General features: G+C 45.8%; 1 long non-coding RNA gene across 1 annotated transcript; it reads right to left on the bottom strand.

Annotated features, from left to right (window-relative positions):
* Positions 1-11,339: 11,339 nt before the first annotated feature.
* Positions 11,340-13,640, bottom strand: LOC118164469. Its single transcript, XR_004749513.1, has 2 exons — positions 12,721-13,640; positions 11,340-12,470 (listed from the first exon to the last, which is right to left on the bottom strand). It is a non-coding gene; the product is annotated as an uncharacterized LOC118164469 (long non-coding RNA).
* Between the last annotated feature and the right edge of the window lie 246 nt (positions 13,641-13,886).

Genomic DNA, 13,886 nt, shown 5'->3' with positions numbered 1-13,886 from the left:
ATAGTACACAATAGGTGTTACTTCCGCTGAGGAAAATAAGGAGGAATAAGAATTAAAGATTCTTTTTTTTTTATAGCGGAGAGATTCATCTTGATCAACTTGATGCAAAGCCAGTTGCTAAGAAAATAAAAATGTCTTGTGATAGCAGGGAAAATGGAAATAGCAGTGAAAAAGCAGCCAAAGGCTCTGGTCTTGGTGCATTCTTTTTGGGCTAGCCCCCAGTACACACCTCCTGGCAGAAAAAAAAAAAAAAAAAAAAAAAAAAATGGTGAAACATATCCCCAAACCCTTGGGGAACACTAGAATGTTTTGAGTTTTAAAATTGGACTTTTGATTATTCCTTTCCAGCAGTTTTTATAACCTTGTGATCAAGGGTGTTATATGCTACTCTTTTTTTCTATTAGCCCCAAATTCTTTGCCATGAGGTTTGCAGTCTCTTTTACATTGTATGTTGTTTTAGGCATAAACTGAAGCATCTCAAATAGAATATCATAGATAATTATTTCTAACCTCATAATTAAATGTCATTCAAAGCCCTAATTTCTGGCACACAGTGATTGAGGGCTTCGTAGGATAACTTCTGTGCTTTCGGAGTCATTTAACATCTACACAAAATAATCAAAAGGACACACTCTTGCTGAAGAACATGTAATCTAATTTGCCTTGCTTTTTCATGCAGCTACAGTTTCTGCATGTTCCTTCCAAATACAATACAAATTTGAAAATGCATTGGTTTTCCATACAAAAAATGCTCTTCTGCATGATCAAGGACATTGTCTAGCGCCACAGTGCATTGTAACACACCCTCGTATACTGTGTCTTTCATTTTCCATTACCATGTGGGGTTTTTTGCAGTCTGTCTCCAAGGCCAGTGACAGCTGCAGAAAGATCCTGCAGGGATTTCTCCCAGAATTTCATGGAGCATTCCTTTTACATTTGTGGCACTTTATTGATTGGTGTCTTTTGTGGGTGTCCTTACAAAGAAGCTTGTACTTATGCCTTGTGGAACAGCCCCATTATGGGATACACAGAGCCATACATTGCAAAATATAGGACAGCTAAAAATAAAAGTTTTCCTTCAAATGATGTAATGCAACAGAGTACAACGCAATCTATACTCAAATATGGATTAATAAAAGTGGACTTAAATATGGACTAAATATGCAAGTGCTTTTGGTTTGAGAATGACTGAGCTCACAGATTCTCTGGAGACAAAATATAAATTGCACAGCCACCCCTGGAAAGTTGGTGGGGCTATGAAGCAGTGACTCACTGGACATTTTACTGACTCGGATTACATTCTCAGCTTCCGAGAAGGCATATTATAATTAATATAGCAATGCACAAGGGGACTAAGCCCTCTTTTGAACTATATTGCAGCATCAGTCTTCTGACTTCTGTGAAATTATTCCCAATCAACATCAATTAAACACGAATCTGGCCAAGGGTGGGCCCTGTATGTAGAAGAACAACCATAACAGCAAAGAGTTTCAACAGATGAGCTATAGCCTCAGTCGGAGTTTTGCAATTCAAACAACACATATTCAGGCACTGAATAGAACAAAGCCCTAATTAGAGAAGTCTAGGAAATATCATTTTTGCTCTAAGCCAGCATCCAAAGAACTCATTGGATAGTTTTTCACCAGTCCTTCATTTCACAGGCATATTTTTCATTAGCAAGGACAAAGAAATCCAAGGTACTGAATAAAAAAAAGAAAAAGAAAGAAAACAAAAAAACAAAAATGGTGGTAGCGGTTCAGCAGCACCCTTCCCTCTGCATCTGTGCTGTTTGAAAGCCAAGATATTTGGAGAGGAAGCAGAAGATCTCTTGTTCGTTGTCTTCAGTGCTGAGAGAAGTTAACCTTCGTATCTTGGGAAAACTGCACACCGACTCGTTAGCATTCTGCCCACACAAGCCCTCCCTGCCACCACGCTTGGGCATTGTGCTCCCGCCACGGCATCCCATAAACCAGCCTGTAATGCTGCAGCACCATGTTGAGCACTGGCCATATTTATTAAATATATATATATATATATATCTTTCAGTGGCAGATGAAACAAGTATTTAATGTAAAGGCTTCAGAACAAAAATGTTTTTTTGACCTTTTCAGAGTGAAGATGCATGGGATAGCAGTAATGAAATGCAAAGACAACTGGCTAAAACTCAGAGGGGTCAGTTTGGGCTTTACTTTTTGTTACACAAAGCAAAATAAGCCTATTTTAGCACATAGGAACACTTCCTTATTATTTTTAAACACTGAATAGCCTTGTTTCCCATCCAAAAACTAGATAAATCCTACTTTTGCACCGTAGGGACTTTTTTTGAATCAAAAGCACAAAGAAAAAAAAATGGTTTTTTGTTTGTTTGTTTGTTTGTTTTCTCCAAGTTAAGTGGAATGTTTTAACCATAACCTGCAAGATGTGAGATTACAAAACCACGCAAAGTAGTGGAAGTATGTATATCAAGCTTCATTTTTCACAGCTCTAGCAAGGATAAAAGTGCTACTTCAGTGAAAGATATTATTAGAATTTGTAACGCTCTTGCCATGGAAATAGCTGTCATGTCACCCACCAGGATTATGGCCGGGTGGACAAATAAGAAGAGCAGATGATACATGAAAGCAGTAGAAATGGGAGCATTTTTTAGAATTAGACAGCAATGGCAAGGGAAATGAAAATGACATGTAAGGTCTAATTGGAATTCCTTTAGTCATTTGCAAAGGATATTAAAAAGCCTTTCTCAAAAGCACTCTTATCAACATTTTCTTCAGGAATTAGAGTACAGCATAATTTGGTCAGAGCATAAGCATATTAATTTTTCATTCCAGGAGCAGGTGGCAGCAAGCTTGCAGATACTAACGCCAGCCCGTGAGCTCTTGGCTGAGCCACTGCAGAGTAAAGCCTGGAGCTGCCAGCAGCGGGCTGGATGCTGTCCTGCCACCACCCTCAGCCACACAAGATCCACAGCCATGACCTGGTTGCACAAGCCCAGCACCCTGCTAGCACTCAGGATTAGAAGACCAGAGCCTCAGGCCTCTCGAGCTGTCTCATATTCACGCTCAGAGAAGAGTTTCCAGGTCATGGAATACTGCAGTCCCCAAACTTCTGACACTAGGAGGCAGAGAAGGTCAGACCTAGTGTTTTTAGTGTTCCCATGCTGTTACAGAGCCTGTAAGGATCAAATGCTTCTTCATGTGTAATGAGGAAAAAACAAAGAGCATGGAGACTGGGTCACAGCAAGAGAGCGCTCACCAGCACAGGCTGAAGGAGCTCAGTGGGGAGGCCGAGTTATGGGACTGGGGAGAAAAACATCATGACAAAGGTACTCGGATTTCATCGTGCTTCTTCATCCTGTTCCACAAACCATGCCGAAAGCAGCCAAAAGAAGTGTTTAAGGTAAAACATGTCCACTGCTTTTGAACACCCACTCGATCCTGCCTATATGCATGCCAACCCTTACTTACAAGACAAGCCTACCTTTGGAAGTAGTGGCCACCACAACAGCAGTGGTGCTTGCTAATGATCCAAATGTGGGCGTTTTCAGCCTTCTAAAGAGTTTCACCAATGGAGGCTACAAGGCTCAAGGTTATTTCTATTAGGAATTACAATTTCAAGCCAAAGAGAGAAAATACGGCAATCAGTCTGGATCCAGTGAGAGTCCTAGTTCCACCCAGTGGCTGGGCAGCAACCAGCTCTCATGGACAGGAAAGGCTGTTAACTTTCCCTGGTGTTGCACAACATGACTGGGATCAGTCTTACTCAGTCACTTCTCAGAGAGGACAGGCTCAAGTGTCGCAAATTGTCAGCTCATGGTACGTGTTTGTCATTGACTCTCCCAACCCCAACAGGCAGCATAATTGTCCCTTTATCCCAACATCTTGCGTGAATTGGCAACATCCCAGGCCAGTGAAAAGCAGGTAATGTGAGCGAATACAAGAAAAACATCCAACCTTGCAACATTCATGACTTCTTCACAACCAAGACTAAGACATAGTGATCCACAGATCATTGCACTGGGACTTGCCAGGGCTGAGCCTGGAAAGACAAATTGCACAAAGCAGTCAATGAATCACAAATAGGCCCTGAGCAACCAGACTTAACTTTGAAATTCACTCTGCTTTCAGCAGGCAGCTGGATTAAATGACCTCCAAGTACTCCTTCTACAGCTATTTAAGCCTGTTCTTCTAATACCTCCTCATTACAACCGACCATTTCTAGCTGTCTTGCACCAGTTGTATGTCCATCACAAAAACTTAGTGAAGATTCTACTGGCTTCTAAGATCATCCTGAGCTGTAGCCTCACTCTGAGGTTAGTTTTTGCTGGATTGACCTTACTACAACTAACAGGAAACCTGGCAGTCTTTAGAGTAAGATAAACTAGAGTAGGGGCTGTTGAGTTCCCCTTCACAGTGCTTATAGGAGGGCTCATGTTGTTTCTTTTCATGGAGACAAACAGCCTCTTTTGGCATAGGAACAGGATCTTCTCCATACTGAAGAAAAACCAACAGGATACAGCAGGTGAAGAAAAATCTCCTTTATTAGCCTGCCCCATTCTCACTCTCAAACAAGGAGATGACACAAGGACTGTGAACGCTCATCATCCAGCCCCCAAGGAAAAGTCTAGGAAAACACAGTCTAATGAAGGTTAGAGCACAAAGCGTTGTTCTACCGAGTAGTATTTGCAGTAAAAGTACCATGTTTGCTGCCTACATAATATTGGAACGAGGGCCATGCAGCTTGTTTTGTCGTGAAATGAATGTTGGACACAGATGTGCTTTTAAGAGGATCAGGAACATTTAGACCTAGTTAAGACATTTCAAAATAGCAATCCAAAACACAATTTTAAAAATATTTAGCATAGTTCTTTAACCAGTTCATCGTTTTACATGAGAAATTCATACACTACAATGAGATGGCAAGTTGTAACAGGCCTACAGTCCTGCCCCTTGAACTGCTCTCTCCAGGAGGTAAGATCTGACCGACTGGCTCAGACCAACAGCCACCTGGCCCACGAACCCCTCCCTGGTAGTCACCATAAGCAAATGCCTAGGGAAAAAATAGAAATAAGACAAGCACGTATGATTCTTCTCCCTAAGACAGTCCCACCTCTTCACTTGTTCCAACTTTGGGTGGCCTGAATCAGAGTTTATCTTTTAGTAACCAATGAGTGTCCCTCCTTGGAACTTCAGTATCCCTTGAACTTTTGGCACCCACTTCTGCATGTCTTCACAGCTGATTTCCTGCTCCTTACTAATACGAACAATTTAAGGCCATCAGCAAATTTTGGCAGCTCGTAGCTGACCCCCTTTTCCAGGTCACATAAATCTGCTGAACTGCACAGATTCCCAGGGACTCCCCTGGCGATAATCCTGCACTGCAAGAACTGCACATTTTCTCCTGCCCTGGTTCCTGGCTTTAAAGCCATGTAAGGATTTTCCTTCCTGTGGGGAAGGCACGAGTGGTACTCTGGGAGGCGGCAAGTCTGTATTCCTCTGTGCTAGGCTCCTGATCTGGAGCTTGTTCTGCTGGGATCAGTGTCTCTCATACATTGCATTTAAAACCACATCTCTGAATTCCTGTAACTGCATCATTAACATTGCTGCCCTGTAGATAAAAGATACACAGCTACAGTGGCTGTCTGCCTGCGCCCATTCCTCACATACTGACTGCCTGCTAAATTAAAAGGGGGGGCTACAAATGTGCCACTGCATTGTTAGCAAGATGCTTTTCCCTGGTGTCGAGGCAAAGGAGACGCTGGCCTGAAAGGCTACCACAGAAATCCTTCCTGCTCAGACCTGCCTGAACAGAGCACAGCATGGGTGAGCAAATCCTGGGGATAAAAAGACATCAGTTCTGGCAGGTCCTCTCTTTTCCTATATGGTCTTTGTAATGTCCCTTTTTTTTTTTTTTTTTTTTTTTCTTTTTTATCCAAAGGACTGTTGCCTTCTTTACTGTGTGGAGCAGCTGGGTTCCACTTAGCAGTTATACAATATTTTGTTTTTCCCTTTATATTTCTGTATGGAGCAAAATTTAATACCTGCTCTGAAGGAAGAATTAGTCGTTTCCTCCAGTTCTTTTCAAGGCTGTTATCCCTATCAGATCTCTGAGCATGTCAGAAACATTCACATGTCAAAATGGGGAAAAATATGTGCAAACACACCCGAAGTTCAGACACACAGTTGACTGCTGCCACTCAAAACAGAAGCATGACCAGAAGCTGAGCCTGGTTTTTTTCTTTCATCATCTCTGGCACCGGGGAAGATGGGACATTTTGCCTGAGGCTTTTGAACATGTCTCCTGACTGCAGAGGAACAGCAAAAGAGAAAACCTTGGGTTCTCATTGTGGGCTAAGGAGTAAAGGCTGCTTTGATGGACAGTGCTTTAGGTCCTCTACCCATGACCTAATAATATTCAATCTCTTTCGCCTCTCAAAGCTAAAGTACAGAGATACTAAAGCGTTTCATATCAAAAAGTCACTTCAAAAAGTGACTTCTGAAAGTAACTGGACTTTTTTCTGACATAGTCACAGCAACAACTTCCCCAGCAGCACCACAGAACCAGAGACTGCCCTCACACGCACAGCAGGGCTATCAGCAAAGCCACATCAGGTCAGTCACGGCTTTGCCTAACTCAGTCCCCAAAACCTCCAGAGCCTCTCTGACACTTTTCCTGTGCAGCAGTACTCCCTTTGTTCCTCAGGTTCCTTCTGAACAGCATTTGGGCATTGCCCCTTGATACATGGGCCAGCATTACTGAAGGGGGGATTTGGGTCCATCATTGCTGTGACCATGCTTCCAGTACTTGAGCACCTCAGCCTTTTTTGTGTCAGGCATGGCTAAGTTGTCTCCCTGATCTGTGAGCAGACCCATACTTACCCTGAATTTCTTTCATCAGCTAACATACCTGCAGAATTTCTTCTTGATACCCTTAAAGTCTGCCTCAAGTATGTGCTCCAGCTGGGCTTTGGTCTTCTGGATTTTGTCCGTAAGCACACAAGTGATGCCTCTATGCTTCTCTTTTGTTGCGTGTCCCTGTTTCCATCTGCTGCGAGCTCCCAGTCTGGTCCCAGTCTTCTTGAAATGCCGTTTGTCAAAGAGTCAGCCTGAGGCAGAGAGCTGGTATGGAAAATTACAGCCCGTCACAGTTTCTCATTTGTAAGTAACTGAAACTAGCATCTTATAATGAGCAGGATCAGGAAATCTTAATAATTAGTAATTCTGCCCTTTCCACCTATAATTATTTATTGACACATATTACAGCCAGCACTCACTATGCTCTGGCCAGAGCCATGCAATCCTTTTAAGCAACCCTGATGTGTATCTGTTACCCAAATAAATACAGTGTTGATGTAAATGTAAATGTGCGTGCAATTTCTCTGGTTAATGTATTACTTTCCACTCTTCCTGCAGCCCTAGTCGTTCTTACTTTATTTCCATGGTTTCAATCTTCGTTTTCCCCAGCCACACCTCATTTTATGCTCTCCAGCTCTTGCTGAGTTTTCTATTTGGTCTTTTATTGTAACTAATATCACTCGCCTGTACTCTGTTCCACTTTTTCTCCCTTGACCTCAAGCTCCCTCTCCCTTCCTTTCCCCTCCTCTCTCCCACATGCACACTGCTCCCTGCCTCTCACTCTCACAGGCAGTCAGTTCCCATCTCCATCCTTCCTCTCAGATACACCTCTCCTGGCCAGACCCAGCTCTCATTGAAACCCCTTTTGTTCCAGCACCATCCAGAGCTGCTCAGCACCCTGCTGCTGCCATGGGGAGGGAGCAGGCCCCCGCTGGGCAAGGTGGAAACAGGCCCACTCCTCCCAGCAGACATCTTGTGGGTGCCACCAGTGGTGGTGGCAGGGACACCAGGCCGAGCTCCCGCGGCAGAAACCAGGGAGAGGAACAAGTCAGCATTTGGACCATGCTCTCAGACATATGGTCTGATTTTCGGGTGGTCCTATGCAGAGCCAGGAGTTGGATTCGATGATCCTTGTGGGTCCCTTCCAACTTGGGATATTCTGTGATTCTAGGTCCAGCAGACTGGGAAGCCGGTGCTTTCCTGCACCTGCTTAGTCACCCATCAGCCTGTGAGATACCACAAAAGTATATAGAGCACCATGAGTATTGATCAGACAAACAAGACTTCAGAATAAGGAACAATCAAGTTGCTGAGCAATGGTTTCTCTTCTCTTTGCCGTGGGGGAAGTGCGCTCGCTATCCGTTCACTTTGGCAACATCCAGCCATGCAGAAGGGATGAGGGAGGGAAGCTGGCAGACAGGTGGCTCCAGCCCGGAGCTGCAAGAACATACCACAGTGAGGTTTGCCCACAGCAGATGCATCTCTAGGAAGGAAGAAAGGTGGGAGAAGGTGCCCAGCTCCTGCGGTGGTGGACAGAGAAGGTAAGCAGGGGCCGCAGAAGAGCTGACCTTGCAGGATCACGTCCCAGCTGCACTGGCACAGCGCTGGTCAGGCAGCCCCACGCGATGCCGAGGGCAGCCAGATGGGCTCCTGCTCTGCACGCAGCTGACGGCCTTGGTGTTGTCGCCTGCTGAAGTGATGCCTAATTTGCTTTTAACTGCTTAAAAATTAAGTGCGTCCTCGACACTTTAGTTACTTGTGTTTGTTTGCTTTGCTCTGCTAGTAAGTACTAAATATTTAAAATGGGCTTGCGAGGCACTGCCTAACAGCAGGTTCAGTCACTGCTGTGCTGCACGTTAATAATTTAAAAATGCCTGGAATAAAAATGAAGCCTGCAGTGGTGTATTGGTTTAACCTTGCTATCCCACCTCTGCCCAGGCACATGGAGGCAATGGCAGGGGATGACAGAGGTGGCTCCAAGCGCTGGGACCTACTGGCACACCTCCCTCCTCCTCTACTGCTACCAGCTCTCTCGCACCTTCTGCCTCTCCAGACGTCCATTGGATGTGCATCCACAGTACAGAAAATGAGCTGCCCACCCTGTTTCCCCCTGCTGTGTTTGCTCCACGCACAGAGGATGCCTGTTTGTCATTGCAGCGTCACAGCAGCAGCTAAGTGGCCTCCAAACGGGAGCTTGGTGCTTACCATTACGTGACCTGTCAGCCCACCCATGTTTGTCCACCACTGCTTGCCCGTGGAAGCGAATGAGGAAAACATTGAGCCATCAGGCTGGGAGTCACAGAAGCCATCTCCTGCTAGGCTGAGGCTACAAGGTCAGGTAGAGGATGCCCTGTGCCTTTGCAAGTACAATTCTGACTATTTCAGCCAGACAACAAAAACTGTCAAAATCATTCTCCTGGCTACAAGATTATCATCATCATCATCATCATTATCATTAATATCATCATTATTATTATAAATGCAAGATCATACTTACATACAAGGAAAGAAGGGGTAAAAAAAGGCAAACAAAACCCAGAAAATGCAGACACTTAAGTGGAAACCCCAGCATTGCCTCAAGTAACCTGGCAAGGGGAGGCACTGCTGGGCAACAATGATACAAACAATGCAGGCAGAACTTTAAAAATAGTAACACGGCAATTATTAGCACACGGGCTTGCTATTCCCCTCCAGCCCTGTAACCCGAGAGGGCTCTGCTTCTGCAGAGTAAAATGCGAGGCATGTACTGTAGGTAGCATTAGCCTTGTAAGTACAGCACTTCCCACACTGTTAAAAATAACCTCTCCTGTCTCTTTGCACTGGACTTTGGGGCTGGTTTTGTTCTCCATGTTAAAACATCAGCACGGTTTTGAGGTGATGAGAGGAAGTTCACCCCATGGAGGTGAAGCTCCGCAGGCGAGTTATGCGGCCTGCCTATTGCCTGCCTCACAAGATTGCTGAGCGCCTTGTGCCACTGTCATATTTCCCTGTTTCACCCATGTTTATCCTGACAACTCTCTTGGGACAAAATCAGCCCTGGGATATTGCTGAGAGGGGGATCCAATGTGCAGAAGGGGCTTTTCAATGTCACATGAGGTGCCCAACAGCAAGCTTAAATCTCACTCAGCATGTGGAGTCCCTCACCAGACACATTTTTCTCTGTTCCAGCCAAGCCCACTTACAGGACAGTTCTGCCTGGCCTTCCTCCTGAGCTGGACCAAGACCCAGCCCAACATAGGCTGGCAACATCTGAAAGGAGAGGTGCCAAAGCAGCGTGAGGTAGCCAGTTTAAAAAAAAAAGAGCAATACACAAGGTTAAAAACAGATTAGGCACCCAAGACACCCTGCACACACTACTTCCTTCCCAGAGCAGCTGCAGTGTTTTCATCACGCATTTGAATCACTCATCTCTTTTCAGGCTGCCCACTGGGCTGGAAACCTTGCAGCGGGGCACGCGCTCTGGTTTTTCCTTCCTCCACAGCCAGGTCAGAGAGCCCTGCGGTGCTCTGCCACCTCCCAGCCGGCAGGCAGCAGAGCCCAGAGCTAAGTGCTTCACACCAAAACCCATAACAAGGCACAGGATCCAATGCTTCCTATTTAATTCGCGTCCATCAATGCCCACTCACACAGGAATTCATCCACCACGCTTGTCAGCAAACACTGAAGCTGGCCTTCACTCGAGCTGCAGCATCCTGAGACCTGGTAGCAACCCCAGCATCCTCCGAACCTCACCACTAGTTCAGAAACGCATGGCGTGGCTCCAGTGCTATCTATCAAATACTAGCAAATGCAAATGCATTTGAAAAGGATTTGTTGGGGTAACAGTGGGTGGTTTGGGAGGCTTTCTAATTCAAACCATTGCTTTTATAGGAGAAAAAAGCCCACTGCCCACTATACAAATCAGATAGCATTAACATTGTCCCTCCAGCAAATGACAGTTTATGTAACCATAAAGCCTGTCTTTTTTTAATTGTTAGTATTTACTTACTGCTATGGCACTAAGCACAGCCACTGCCTACCTAACCAGACGCCCACTGTTGATCCACGTTATCAGTACCAATGGGCAATGAGTCTGGGAGCCTCACCTTCACAGTGCTCCAGATGAGAAGTGTTGTGAAGAGAGAGTTATGCTATTTATTTTTCAATAAAGGTCTTTTTAAAATGCAGGAAACGGAGAGCAACCGAGGCCCAGTAGCTGCTTATGAGCATCTCAGCCACTGGCCTTAGCAAGCATGCAGCAGAATAAGCGGCATGTAGCGTTAGGAATGAGAAAATCCTCATGTAGGCTGTGTGAGCTTCATGCTGGACTATTTAGACTGCAGGAAGCTTGTGTTGACCCGTACAGTATTCCTCTGTGGCACCAATAATGTTCTGGAGAGAGAAAGATTATTTTACTGTTACTAATCATCAATATCTTAATCCTATATAAACCTTTGAACTATACCCAGACAACAACAGTCCCTCAGCAGGGTTCCCATTCGCTACATCTGCCACAGCTGTTCCCCACCAGCAATCTCACTCTACACAGATCACATCAATTATTTTCATTTTTTCAAAGGCATTTTTAAAATATTACCATGTTACTTGTGAAACCTGTCAGTCAACAACTGAGAGGTGGTGGAGGAGAGGAAGAGGGCTAGAGAGGCACTGCAAGGCTAGGTGCACACGTTGAGCACTGGTCCTCACAAACCGGAGAGGTCAGCATGCTGACTCTGCCTGGGATGCGAGCAGCTCGGACGGGGCCTTTGCTGCCAGGAGGCTGGTCCAGCTCGGCAGGAGTGGGCAGCGCTGGTAGGGAAAGATGTTAGAAAGCCACTGACTCAGCCAGCAGCTCCCCACAGCTTTGCTTCATTTTTCCCAGAAACCGCCAGCTTCCTGCAGTCTCCTCCTGGATGCTTCTGACATGGCAGCTGCTAAAAGGACCAATGCCACTCCTTTAGGAAACTGGAAAAAAGGGAATGGGGTAGAAAAAATACTGATATACCATCAGATAACTGCAGCATTGTGTGTGGGAAGCTGCTGTCCTGATGAGCCCTGCTACCTAAGCTGTGAAGGGCACTGAGGGTTGAGCTCAAGACTTCTCCTTCCCTTCTCCAGAGAGAATCACCACAGTCTGTTCATACAATGCGGCCTAATACTGGATGCAGGAGAGCGTGTTCATTTTCCTCAGGGCAGCAGGCTGTGCAGCACACAAACCTTTCAGTGCATCCACTGTTAGGAGCTCCGTGACCAGGAGGGAAGTGCTGCACCTTGCCCTCTGACGCTGCTGTTGACTAAGCACCCGTGACACGTCCCTCTGAGAAGTGCTTGGGCAGGCAGCACCACCCGTGTCCAGGTTTTTTTGGCTGTGGCACTCGCTGGCAGCACTTCAGGCAGCTCCTGCGTGAGTGCGCAAGGCTCTGTGCTTTTTACCTCAGCCCCAGGAGGAACAGGCAGGCATGCCCTGCTCACCCCTAGGGCTCTTTCCCTAAGCAGAGGTGGATGAAAGGCAAAGCATACTGCCATCAGCCAAGCGGGGACAGGGCAAGAAGCATCATTACATAGCCAGTTTCTGTCGTGGCAGTTGGTTAGTGTAACATGCTGCCTTACACCCTCTGGGGGAAAGCATTTTTCCTAGATCTGCAAAGTGGAAGAAAACACTCAGACAACAAAACGACAGAGAGGGAGACACTGAGGTCACAACAGGCTGGAGGGGAAAAAAAATAAATCAGACTGCAGCAGGCGAGTGGGCATCAAAACAATAAATGAAGTAGAAAACCCATTTCCATTTAATTAATTCCAACAGGTAAGGGAAAAATGATTGTGGCATTTACTTTGAATGTAAGAGCTCACATCTGTGCACCTCCCTGGAAACGAATGAAGCACTTACCAAGCTCAGCTGCGAGTCGCGAGGCGCACGGGGCCGGTGGGACCACCTCCCCTTCCCCGCGGCCCTGCTCCTTCCTCACAGCCGCTCTGATGCCCTGCACCACCCTGAGAGGGGCTCCGACGAGCTGGCGGATAAGGTACTGCTTGTTTTGAACAACTCCCCGTGGCAGTCCACACTTCTTTTGTAAGATAATCCATGGCCAAGGCTCTGCCCAGTAAGAACCGGCTGCCCATCTTTTCCCTCCGCAGTCCTTGGTAAATTACGAGCAGTTGTGGTTATTCCTTCTGGTCTAATTCTGGTGTTCCTTAAAGCAGAAAGAGAGAGAAGGATTTTTCTTGACCAAAAGGAAAAGCACACATGTGAGAAAGACATGCGTTGTATCTGAACTACACACCTCATCTGGCACTTGCAGAAAAGGGCTGTCATGAAGAGCTGCCATTTCAGTTCGCTTCCCCTGGCCCACAGACGCGGGGCACAGGGAGCTGTGGATCCATCTCCCAAATGCCATTACACAGCTCCGAAACCTCCTGCCAGAACTTGAGTGTCAACTACCATTGATTTATGAGTTGTTTGCTCACAGTAAGTGACCCTTTTAACAATGAAAAGAACTCAAAGACTTCTATGATTTGCAGACAGTCCAGCACTTGACAGCCTTTTCCTGTCCCCAAAGGGCAAAATTTGGAAGTATAATTGGTCGGGGTGTTAGCTAGGCTCCACTGCGACACACTTGCAATATAAACACATTGTTTAAACCAGCTTGCTTCTGTCTTCAATTATTTACACAAAAAAACATGCTGTTTGTTTCCAGCACCCACCCAAGAACCATTTTGTCCACCAAGGTTCCTATGGGGTGCAGCAAAGCACAGCAGTGAAATACAAAAGCCATCTATTTCTAAACTGAATTTAAAGAAAGGCTACTATCTACTGAATGAAATTAATGGGTAGCCTGCATTTAACCAGATAGAGGGTAAACTACAACTCGAAACCCAAGTGATGCCAGCACATTTCGATTTTATCCAGCCTGTCTACCTCATGGGTTTCTGTGCACAAGCTGACCAGTGCAGGGGGATCCTCCATGGGCTATGTGGGATACACCAAGAAGGGCACCACAGCAACTACTAATGTGTTTTCCTGATTGCTCCTGACCTTAATGTTTTCATCATGAA

This window comes from Oxyura jamaicensis, chromosome 3 (genome assembly GCF_011077185.1).
Source record: "Oxyura jamaicensis isolate SHBP4307 breed ruddy duck chromosome 3, BPBGC_Ojam_1.0, whole genome shotgun sequence".
NCBI classification, from domain to species: Eukaryota; Metazoa; Chordata; class Aves; order Anseriformes; family Anatidae; genus Oxyura; species Oxyura jamaicensis.
Note: the sequence above shows the minus strand (reverse complement) of the source record. Positions and strands in the feature narration are given on the sequence as shown.